The sequence below is a fragment of the Penaeus japonicus genome, unplaced genomic scaffold (genome assembly GCF_977035675.1).
Source record: "Penaeus japonicus unplaced genomic scaffold, GWHDUDI00000001_assembly GWHDUDI00000019, whole genome shotgun sequence".
NCBI lineage: Eukaryota > Metazoa > Arthropoda > Malacostraca > Decapoda > Penaeidae > Penaeus > Penaeus japonicus.
In genome coordinates, this window is record NW_028234421.1 from 4,236,270 (window position 1) to 4,248,769 (window position 12,500).

Sequence of the window (12,500 nt, forward strand, 5' to 3'; positions counted from 1 at the left end):
CACACACAGCATCAAATATCTCTTATATATATTTATATACTCAATCTTTATAAATATTCTATACCTATATTATTATTATTGTTATCGCACACGCACACGCTATTATTAGTCCATCCCATTGCACACAGCAACGCACAGATTTCGCACACTACACACAACCACACACACAACCACACACACTACCACACACTACACAGCACACACACACACACACACACACACACAGACACACACGAACATTTATACACGGTGTGTGTGTGTGTGTGTGTGTGTGTGTGTGTGTGTGTGTGTGTGTGTGTGTGTGTGTGTGCAAATCGTGAGTCTTATTCACACATGATTCGTAAGGTTGATGATTTATTCATAAATTAATATGGATCTTGCACCTATCTATGTTGCACTGCAGCCTGTCCAGCTTTGGAATTGCAGTTGACCGAATTGTCATCATTGTTATTTTTTTTATACATAAACAATATCATTGTTGTTGCTATTATTATTGTTATATATATGATTGTTTGTACTATTTTTGGTTATTATTTCTGTTATACAGTATATGATTAAGAAAACACTGCCACCACATCTCGAAAGGGAAAACTGCGACGTTTTTACTGTTATTATTATTGTTATTATCGTTTTTATCAGGCCGTAATTATTAGCCCAAAATCAATTATTTATTAGACCAGTAAAATTTTCGACAAGAATATATAGGGACAAGGATGACAGTAGGTACAAGGGTCCTGATTCAGGTCACCGAGGGGACTCCTGTTTATTATCACTATGATTATTATGATCACCTTTTTATGATCATTTTACGATTATGTTATTATTGTTTTTCCATTATTATTATTATTATTATCCCATTGCGAACGGGGATGGATTCGCTTGTCAGGATAGGTTTTATTTTAAAGCGAGGCAGTTTGAAGCAACAAGATTTGAATCACGTTCTCCCTAACGTCTCTTTCAGTGTCTGTCATTGTTAAAAACTAGCAGCCGTTACTTTTGTGGTTTTATTTTTTGACGTTGTGTCACTACTTTATATTGAGTTTAGACTACAGTGATTCCCAAAGTGTTGTGAACGCCTATTATCTCCTTGTGTGCGCGGGCGAAAATAATATATTTTGATAGGGTTTCGAGAATAGAATCCTCATAACTGATCATGCGAGGAGTAAGTCTGTAAGGACGGATATATATATATTATATATATATATATATATATATATATATATATATATATTTTATATATCAAAGGGCAGGTGTGCGCCAAATATTGGTTCTCCTTAATGCTGCACGTCATACTCTCAATAGTTTGCTATAACCACTGGCTTAGAGCAACTTATACGTGCTATGACAAGCCTCTATCAATCTGGTAGTGACTAAAATCTGTAGTACCGCATGCCTCCTCTATTAGCTCATTCATTTTGCGTCTTTCATACTCAGTGTGAGAGAAAGTATTGCTGTTTTATGCGGAGGTGACAAAATAGACTTGTTATTTTTTCGTATTTTTGTGCTGTCCATGGCATTGAACAACGAATTTGAAAACCTATAAAAAAACTACCTATCAATGAATCCCCGGATACAACATGAAGAGTTGGAAAGAAGAATGAAACTTGTGCTTATGACTGTGAGTGCCACAGTAAAAGGCATCCATATTGGCACAGGAGCACATTTTAGACACTGGGTATGGATTGAGTCACCTCCCTCTTCTCGTTCTGCCTGCACATCCTTCATCGGCGGTACTTTAGAGCAAGAGGTCGTCAACTTAATGTGTGCCATCGCTCTATAAAGATAGTGCTTGCAAGAGACCGTGGGTGGGTGCCCTTCGAGGCTCTCGCTCCTGATGGTGCTAGAAGAAAGTGGTGCTATCTATGTTTTGGACGTTAAGTTAGCTTAATATTACGGTAATTATAGTAATTATGACTGCAATTGCCATCATTACTCAATCCTTATTCATAGCACAATAAAACAGCACAGTGATCCAAAATCCCCGTCGTTAGGCCAAAGCTCCTATGTCATGTATGTCATGGTACCCGTCCGCAATGGGTTATTATTATCATTAGTAGTAGTATTGTTATTGTTACTAATTTTGCCATCACCAATAAAGCGCCCTTTGTTTAACCGCTTTCTCCTTCCCCTTTCCTGTTCCTTTTTCTCCCGCTTCTTACACATTCCCCTTCTTTCCGCTCTCCTTCTTTTCCTCTTTCTTTTTCGCCTTCACCCCCGACTGTTCTTTTCCTCCGTTCCCTTCGCATCTCCTTTTCCTTCTCCCATTCTCTTTGCGCTCGCCTCCTTCTCATTCCTTTGTCGCTCTCCTACCTTTCTTTCTTCCCTTCTCCCTCGCTTTTGCACTTTTCTCTCCATCACTTCTACGCCTTCTCTCCTCCTCTCTCCCCTTTTCTCCCCGCCTCTTGCCTCCTCCCTTCTCGTTTAAGCCTACTTTAAGCCGTAATGGGGGCGCGCATGGTCGGTAGTAGTTATGTAGATATTATGATCATAATTATGATCATATTATGATCATCTTCATCACCACCACCATCATCATCATAATCATCATCATCATTATCATCATCATCATCATCATCATCATCATCATCATCACCACCACCATCATCACCACCATCATCATCATTATTATTATCACCATCATCATCACCACCACCACCATCATCATCACCACCACCATCATCACCACCACCATCATCATCATAATCATCATCATTATCATCATCATCATCATCACTTATTATCAGCCTTTAGATCACTCACCATCGCCATCACCATAGAATTGTGCCGCAAGAAGGAACTGACACAGCGGCGGGATAAAGGACTCAAGGAGATAGTGGAATCATCTGAATCAGCTGACCTTCCTCGATTAATCAGCTGATGGCGATAAGAGTGATGGAATGATAAGCTTGATGGGTTGATTTTATGCTTCATTGTATACAAAATGGGTTTATGGAAAGGGTATCTTTTTTCTGATATATATATATATATTTTTTTTTTTTTTTTTTTTTTTTTGTGTGTGTATAATGTTTTTCTCCGTTATTGCAATGATTATAATACTGATGGTATATAGATAATTCCCAGGAAGATGATTTGGTTAAAGACATTATAGTTAACGAAGACTATGATGATTTTTGTGATGATGATAATGATAGGGTAGGTAAAAATATTTAATAATCGTAATAATCGTTCATGAAAGTCATCTATAATTTCCTTATAGTGTTTGGCTTCGCAAATGGCATTCGAAAGCTATTTTGTGCAATTTTGAGTTGAGAGGTACCCTACTGACCTTTGTATTTTGAGAAAGATAAATGAATGAAAATGGAGAAAAAAAATAATTGCAATGAAATAAGAAGTAATATACAGAGATTGAGCAAAGTAAAAAAAAAAAAAAAAAAAAAAAAAAGTAAGTGAAAGAAAATATGGTTGATTGATTAACCAGCGACGAATGGTTGAACAAAGGGGATTGCTGACGAGTGGATAGACGGCTGGCCAGGAGTGGATAGTTAGTGGCGAGGAAATGAGGTTCGAGGCGCAGGTGTCTTGCCGCTGGTGGATTGTGCAACGGATTTCCCTTCCATTTCATTTCCCGACGAGGAGCTGTTCCGACTCCCACGCCCCCTCCCCCTCCCCCTCTCTGCCCCCGCCTCCTTCTTTCTCTTCCCTACTTCCCATCATCCTCCCCGTTCCCCATTCTCCTTGTCCTCCTATTCTTCCCTCCACCACATCTACCCTCTTCCCTCCTCCCCATTCTCCTCCCCCTCTTCCCTCCTCGCCCTCTTCCCTCCTCTTCCTCCACCTACTCCACCACTTCCTCTTCCCTCTTCCCTCCTCCCCCTCTTCCTTCCTCCACCTCCTCCACCACTTCTTCTTCCCTCTTCCCTCCTCGCCCTCTTCCCTCCTCGCCCTCTCCCCTCCTTTCCGTCTTCCCTCCTCGCCCTTTTCCCTCCTCCCCCTCTTCCCTCCTCCCTGTCTATCACCTCCCCCTCTTCCCTCCTCCCCCTCTTCCCTCCTCCCTACAGTACCTCTCTTCCCTCCTCGCGATCACCGCGATCCACCTTCCAATCTTACATCCTTCACCTAGCCCTCCGGTCGCGCCGATAACCTCGAAACCTCGTCCATGCCTTGCCCGCGATCATCCTCCCACTTCCCATACTACGCAACTATTCAATCCTACCTGGCATAGCTCATCCCCGCGTCGCGTACCCCTCCCTCTTCCCACGCGGCCTCCTACCCCTCTTCCCTCCTCCTCCTCTCCTCCCCCTCATCTTCCCTCCTCCCCTCATCACATCCCCCTCTTCCCTCCCCCCTCTTTCCCCTCCTCCTCTCCTCTCCCTCTTCCCTCCTCGCCTTATACTAACTCATCCCCTTTCCATCTCGCCCTATACTTCGTATTCTCACTGCGGTCCATCCTCTTCACACACCTCTATTCACTTCCCTATTTCTCCTCCCCCTCTTCCCCCTCTCCCCTTCCCCCCTGTCTATCTCCCCCTCTTCCCTCCTCGCCCTCTTCCCTCCTCCCCCTCTTCCCTCCTCCCCTTGTATCACCTCCCCCTCTTCCCTCCCCCCCCTCTTCCCTCCTCCCCCTCTTCCCTCCTCGCCCACTTCCCTCCTCCCCCTCTTCCCCCTCTTCCCCCATCCTCCCCCTCTTCCCTCCTTCCCTTCTTCCCTCCTCACCCTCTTCCCTCCTCGCCCTCTATCACCTCCCCCTCTTCCCTCCTCCTCCTCTCCCCTCCTAACCTCTTCCCTCCTTGCCCTCTATCACCTCCCCCTCTCCCCTCCTCGCCCTCTTCCCTCCTCCCCCTCTTCCCTCCTCGCCCTCTTCCCTCCTCGCCCTCTATCACCTCCCGCTCTTCCCTCCTCCTCCTCTTCTCTTCTCGCCCTCCTCCCCATCTTCCCTCTTCCCTCCTCCCTCTTCCCCCTCATCCCTCCTCCCCCTCTTCCCTCCTCCCCCTCTTCCCTCCTCGCCCTCTTCCCTCCTCTCCCTCTTCCCTCCTCCCCCTCTATCACCTCCCCCTCTTCCCTCCTCCCCCTCTTCCCTCCTCCTCCTCTTCCCTCCTCCCCCTCCTCGCCCTCTTCCCTCCTCGCCCTCTATCACCTCCCCCTCTTCCCTCCTCCTCCCCCTCTTCCCTCCTCCCCCTCTTCCCTCCTCCCTCTCTTCCCTCCTCCTCCCCCTCTTCCCTCCTCCTCCCCCTCTTCCCTCCTCCCCCTCTTCCCTCCTCCCTCTCTTCCCTCCTCCTCCCCCTCTTCCCTCCTCCGCAGCCAAGAGACATTTCCTCCGGTCGTCGAGGAAATGGGGGTCCCTCAAGTCCGAGAAAGGGCGATTTGTGTTAAGTAACCCTCGTCAGGAGCCCCTTCCGAGCGCCGTCCGAGGTCTGCCCGCTCGGCCGCCCGCCCGCTCGCCGCCCGCTCGCTCACGTGATGCGGGAGGCGGGAGGCGGGCGGCACGGGCCTTTTTGTCCGGTCATCTGGGCGCTGATAAGATCGGTGGGCGGCCGTTTTTGCTCTGCCAGGTGGCGGGACGTCTCTCTTTTTTTTTCTTTTTTTTTTCTCCTTTTACACGTGGAAATACGATGCATGTGTTAGCAGTCCGTCATGGCTGAAGAGTTTTTTTTGCTCTTCGACATTCCCGAATATTGTGATTGATCGGCCGCCCTCGTCTGCGGCTCTGGCCAAGCCGTCTCTCCTTCTCACGGCGGAGGGCGGCGGAGAGTGACGGCCACGCCCTCACGCCCATCTAGCGCTTGGCTTGCTTCTTGGTCTGCTGAAGTTTCTCGCTTTCTCTCTCTCTTTCTCTTTCTCTTTCTCTTTCTCTTTCTCTCTCTCTCTCTCTCTCTCTCTCTCTCTCTCTCTCTCTCTCTCTCTCTCTCTCTCTCTCTCTCTCTCTCTCTCCCTCTCTCCCTCTCAGACTCAGATGTGCCGGAGGAGATGCATTCCAAAGCCGCTGAAGACCTGCATGTGTGGGCAGCCACTGGGTATCCATATGTCACGCGGTGCCCCTAGTTCGCCCAACCCGCCGACCGACCCGAGCTGTCACCAAGGGTCCCAGACGGGCCCCAGCGACGCCCCAGCGACGCCCCTTGCCCTTCCTCTCCCGCGTCCTGTCTGGACCACCCTAGAGGCCTTCCCCCAGCAACTGCATCTCCCGAGAGAGCCTCCGCGCTTTCCCCATTCTCCCCCGCCGTAGGATAGGGAGACGAGGAGGCAGGGGAGAGGGGGAAGGGGAGAGGGGAGAGGGGTGAGGGTGAGAGGGAGAGGGATGAGGGGTGAGGGGTGAGGGGAGAGGGAGAGGGGTGAGGGTGAGAGGGAGAGGGGAGAGGGAAGAGGGAAGAGGGAAGAGGGGTGAGGGGTGAGGGTGAGAGGGAGAGGGGAGAGGGGAGAAGGGAAAGGGGTGAGGGTGAGAGGGAGAGGGAAGAGGGGAGAGGGGGTGAGGGGAGAGGGGAGAGGGGAGAAAGGTTGGAGAGCGGAACGAGCCCCGGAGACCTAGCAGGAGGAGAGAAACCATACTCGGGTGGGCTTCGGGGGCGGCCCTCGGTACCCCCACGAGGTGTGTGTGTGTTCAAGCCCGGATGGCCCGAGGGAACCGACCTGTCGCCTCGGCCGAACCTGCCGGCCAGGTGATTGATTACTGGGTCTGGCGTTGCTTGCGTCTTGGTATTTGTCAGATCCTTAGGAAATCAGCAGCCAGCGTGTCATGAAAGCAAAGAGCGGGGCGGCGCCGCGGGGCATGTGCATGGATGTTGCAAGACGCAACCCTAAGGACGGGGATGACATTTCGCTCGCTGGAGCAGACACGCTTAAAAGGGACACTTTTGCGGTTCATTACAAATCGGGTAATTTGTCCTTGTCTGGGGGAGTCGAGACTTGGTAATGCAGGTTTCTTAGAAGCTTGCGGTCGGTTGACTGTCCGTGAGATTCAATGACTGCCAGAGCGCAGATGGAGGGACTTTCGGGATGGATGATCGCGGGAAGGAGGGGTGTGTGTATGTATGTGTGTGTATTTATACTACATATATGTATATATATATATATATATATATATATATATATATATATATATATATATACATATTTATATGTATGTTTTTATGTATTTATTTATATATATATTATATATATATATATATATATATTATATATATATAAATATATATTATATTCATATATGTACACATATATATATATATATATATATATATATATATATGGTTGTGTGTGTGTGTGTGTGTGTGTGTGTGTGTGTGTGTGTGTGTGTGTGTGTGTGTGTGTGTGTGTGTGTGTGTGTGAATGACGATACTTTCAATTTGATTGAGTGTCATTTAACATGCTTAATGGTCAGGCCTTATTAATTGTCTAACTAATTGGACTTATAGATCGACTACCATACTAACAATTCGTTTTCACATAATAGACATGACTGCTAAACTGACAGAGCTGCTAACTGAGGGAGCCAATTACAGCTGTCAGCAACGTCTACAAATTACCTGTTGCCATTGTGAGCAATCATGGCACCATTTAACACCCAGGCAACTACTTACACTTGCCAATTTGACGTGCAACCGAACTAGATGAGTTGTTATTACCATATTATTCTGTCGTCAACATCACCAGGCAGTCACCAGGATTAGAAGCAAGAGACTATAAGAATATGTATTTTTTTTCCATGTCCGTTTGTTTAATGTTAAGATGATGTGTTTGTATGTTAGTTTTATTATTTTGTTGTTATTATTGTTATTGTTTTTATCATTGATATCACTATTGTTACTATCATTATTATTGTTGTTGTTGTTGATATTATTATTATCATTATCAATAATGTTATTATTATTAATAGTATGATTATGACGATGATGATAATGATAATAATGAAGGTGATACATCATCATTATTATCCTTTTTTATCCTTATCATTATCGTCATCATCATTACTATTATTACCATCACTATTATCATGATTTCATCAACATTACTATTATTATCATGATTATCATTATCATTAGACTCAACAAACAAGCAATCAGTTGCCCATTAGTGTAGACCAGCATATCATCTTTCAGGAAGGGATATATATTCACTAAAATACTCGTCGGTAGAAAATAATTATTATAAAAAAGTTCAAAGAATAGATAAAAGATTATGTGATGACAAGCCATTTACAAAAAAAATAACATTTATGCCTCGATCCCCCCAAAGTACTATTTATCTATTTATTTATTTATTTAGTAGTATTTATGCTCCCGAAAGGTTTTCTGAAGTTATTATGCAAGTCTATTAGCTAGTGTTTTCGGTATTTTTCCCTCGTCCACATGATGGGGGAACTGGTTGAAGGGGAAACTGGGACGCGTTAACTGGTTGTAGGGGTGAATTGGGGCGAGTGTTCTTGTTGTAGGGGTGAACTGGGATGAAGGAACTAGCTGAAGTTGTGAATAGGAGCGAGTGATTAAGTTGAAGGGGTGAGTTGAGGCGAGTGATCTCTTTGAAGGAGTAAACTGCACCGGATGATCTGGTTGAAGGGGTAAATTGGGACGATTGAACTGGTTGAAGGGGTAAAAATGATTGCAACCCACTGGTAAAGGCAGCTTTGTAAACTTATTAACTCACTGTTTTTTTATTATTTTTCATAATTATTTTCTGTTCAGATTATTCTTATGTATTTAGCACCCTTTCGGTATATCAAGTGAATATTCCGTTAAGTGGTAGAAGCAAGGAAAAAGAGAGAAGAGGAATTTTCTATAATTGAAACAAAAATCTACATACTAAAAGTTATTTTAGTAAATAGAGAAGATTCAGTGAATTGAAAACAGCGAAAAGACCTTATAAATAGATATATATAGATATATATAAAAATAGATATTCTTATTGGAAACTTTGAGTAGATATGTATAGATTACGGATAGATAAATTGAGAGAAAACAAGACAATAATAAGAATTCCAGACAAATTAAACCGCTCAAAGCTATAAACAGTCTATACTTCTTAAATCTTGAACATTGAACAAAAGGAAAATATGATACGATTAGACGTCTTCGTGGAAAACGCTTACAGTACAAGAAGGGGATCCTATTTTAAGGATACGTTCTAGTGACTTGGTGAATAGTTTCGTTTGAACTTCAGGATATTTGGACTTTTGATTTTCTTGTGTTTTTATGCGTGTTTGTTTTATATTGGGGGGGAGTGAGTTTTTTTTTTGTGCTTGAGGTTGATTAATTATCTTATCATTACTTTTATTATCATTTATATCATTATCATCATCTTCGTCATCATTAACATTGTCAGTATCATTGTTATTGTCATCATTATCGGTAGGAATATCATAATTACGATTATCTTTACTACTCGTAACTTCTGTTTCTTTCTCTTTTTTTTATTTTTTTTCTTTCCTTTTTCCTCCTACTGTAAGTCGCTTCAATTATATTTATTTGTTTTTTGTTGGTTTGTCTCTTTATTTATTTATTTACCATCTCCTTCCCAATTTGTCCCCACGTGTCTTCCCCTTTTTATTTTTCTCGTTTCTCTCTCGTCTCGTGTTCCTACTCTCTCCTCTTCCTCCATTTCTCGGTATTTGTGATATTCCTGAAACCTTTCTTTTTTGTCGTCATTTTCTTGCCCTTTCCTCTTGTTTATCTGTTCTCTCTATTTCCCATTTTAATGGATTCTCTCTCTCTCTCTCTCTTTCTCTTTCTCTTTCTCTTTCTCTTTCTCTCTCTTTCTCTCTCTCTATTTCTCTCTTTCTCTCTTTTTCTCTCTTTCTCTCTCTCTCTCTCTCTCTCTCTCTCTCTCTCTCTCTCTCTCTCTCTCTCTCTCTCTCTCTCTCTCTCTCTCTCTCTCTCTCTCTCTCTCTCTCTCTCTCTCTCTCTCTCTCTCTCTCTCTCTCTCTCTCTCTCTCTCTCTCTCTCTCTCTCTCTCTCTCTCTCTCTCTCTCCTTCTCCTCCTCTTTGTCCTTGTTCGAGGAATTAGGAAACGTTTATTTATCTGCATGAAATTGTGCGGTGAAATTGGCGTGTGGCACACTCGCCGTTCATTATGGGTGTGTGGGCGATGGGTATTGTTTTGCTTTGTTTTTCTCTGCGTACTTTATGGAAGAGAGAGAGAGAGAGAGAGAGAGAGAGAGAGAGAGAGAGAGAGACAGAGACAGAGAGAGAGAGGAGACAGAGACAGAGAGAGAGAGACTATGTTTGTGTGTGTGTTTGAGAGAGAGAGAGAGACTGTATGTGTGTGAGAGAGAGTGTATTTGTGTGCAAGTGTGTGTGCGTGCGTGTGCGTGCGTGCATGCGTGTGTGTGTATGTGTCGTCGAGATCAAGGCAATAATACACGCACGTAGGAATGCGCTCGGCAGACGCGTGTTGGTGTACAAGCAAGTAATTCTTGTACATGTGCATAATTCGTACGTAGGGAGAGTCGCCCCATGACGGGGTGGTGCGACTATATTACTGGGTCTGTTCCCGGGCCAGCCTTCGGGCTAGAACCTCTACTCTACCTGTAAAGCCCACCCGTACTACAGCCCTCTCTCCTCCGGCCCTCGAAAGCTATCGCGGGCGCGTTCGTATACTCTTCTCCCTTGAGACACTGAGCGACGGAGGGAGGGAGGGAGGGAGGGAGGGAAAAAGGGAAGGATGGAGGGAGGGTGGGAGGGAGGGAGGGAAGGAGGGAGGGAGGGAGGGTGGGAGGGATGGAAGGAAGGAAGGAAGGAAGGATGGAGGGAGGGATGGAAGGAGGGAAAGAGGGAAGGGAGAGAAGGAGGGAGGGATGGAGGGAGGGTGGGATGGAGGGAAGGAGGGAGGGAGGGGAGGCTGCGTGAAGGAAGGCAAAGGCGAGGTGAAAGGGTTGTGAAGGAAGAGGAGGTGGAGGAGAAGAAGGACGGGCGGAGGGGAAATAAGAGAGAGAGAGAGAGAGAGAGAGAGAGAGAGAGAGAGAGAGAGAGAGAGAGAGAGAGAGAGAGAGAGAGAATCGGAGAAATGGAAAACAGACAGAGAGAGAGAGAGGAGAGGTAAGGGGGTACGAGGAAGGGGAGAGGGGATAGACACAGGGGGGACTAGAGGGGAGAGTTGGAAGGGGTGGGGGGGAGGGAGGGAAGGAGGCAAGAAGGAGGACTTCGCTACATCCAGAACTCGAGAGGGAAGGCTGTAATACACTTACCGACCGAGACAGCTCTATGCAGCCGTCGGAGTGTAATGACGGCGTCTGGTTTGTCTCAGTCTGAGTGGGGGGAGGGGGGGTGATGGGGGGAGGGGGAGGGGGATGCCAAGAGAGGGTAGGAGAGGGAGGGAGGAGAGGGAGGGGAGGAGGGGGAGCATTTCTTATGAGAGTTGGAAAAAATGCAGTTTCATAGAATATATGCAATGTAGGTATTGGGATATATTATTCATAGTTTGGGAGGCTGTGTGTGTGTGTTACTTTTTTATTGTATTTTTTTTTTCCAGAAGATTGAACGTTCTATAATTGGAAAGGAAAATGTAATAAGGAAATAGCATTCAGTCCCCCATTACCACCTCCCCCCCCCTTTCCTTTTACATACATTTAGATAATAAAATGGAAAGTTATTTTACGAATACACGTCATTATAGTGATAGAAGCACACATAAAAATGGTCATAACAGTATGATGAAGTGATATATATATATATATATATATATATATATATATAGAGAGAGAGAGAGAGAGAGAGAGAGAGAGAGAGAGAGAGAGAGAGAGAGAGAGAGAGAGAGAGAGAGAGAGAGAGAGAGAGAGAGAGAGAGAGAGAGAGAGAGAGAATGACAACGTGAATATCGATATGACGATGAATATGACTAAATTAAAGATGATGATGAGGTGATGAAATGATAGTCATGGCACTGAAAATGAGAAGAGAATTGAAATGGAATGATATGATGACTTAGATAGAATTAATATAAATATTGATATACCAAAAGGATGTAACGATGGAAACTATAAAACGTTAAACTAATCGCGAAATACTTTAGTGCATGTTGCAAGAATGCACAACACCTATCGAATCGGTAGGTATTAGATATTAGATTTTAAATACTATTAATATAAGATTAAATACGTGTGCGTAAACTTCGGAGGAAGGGAAAAGCTGTTAAAAAAATAGTCAAGAAAATCATTCAAACAACGTCATGGAGAAAAATAAACAATATGGTGAATGGTATAGTGTCGCCATGCAAATGATTTATGGACACCATAGGAAAGTAACGGAGGTCGCTCTAATAATGGTGGGGCATTGATTACCATTGGCGGATACTGACACCAAGTGTGCACAACAGAGAATAGAATATGAGTATCATGATTTTTTTTTTTCCTTTTTTTTTCTTTATTTCTGTTTTGCAAGAGTTTTGATTGATTTTTATTTTGCAAGAGACGTATATCTTAAATCTTATAGGCTATGTACTCTAAGAAAAGCATATTAAGCAATGTTGTTTCTTATAAGATAGACATATCAACCGATTTTTTTTTTCTGAAGAGAAAGAGTAACATTGCAAGTCGGAAATAATGTTTATATTGC

At 44.3% G+C, this 12,500-nt stretch overlaps 1 protein-coding gene across 1 annotated transcript in view; it reads left to right on the forward strand.

Moving 5' to 3' along the window:
• LOC122262352 (fucose mutarotase) overlaps window positions 1–12,500 on the forward strand; it is a 373,955-nt gene that overhangs the window by 282,089 nt on the left and 79,366 nt on the right. The gene's annotated exons all lie outside the window — the stretch shown is intronic.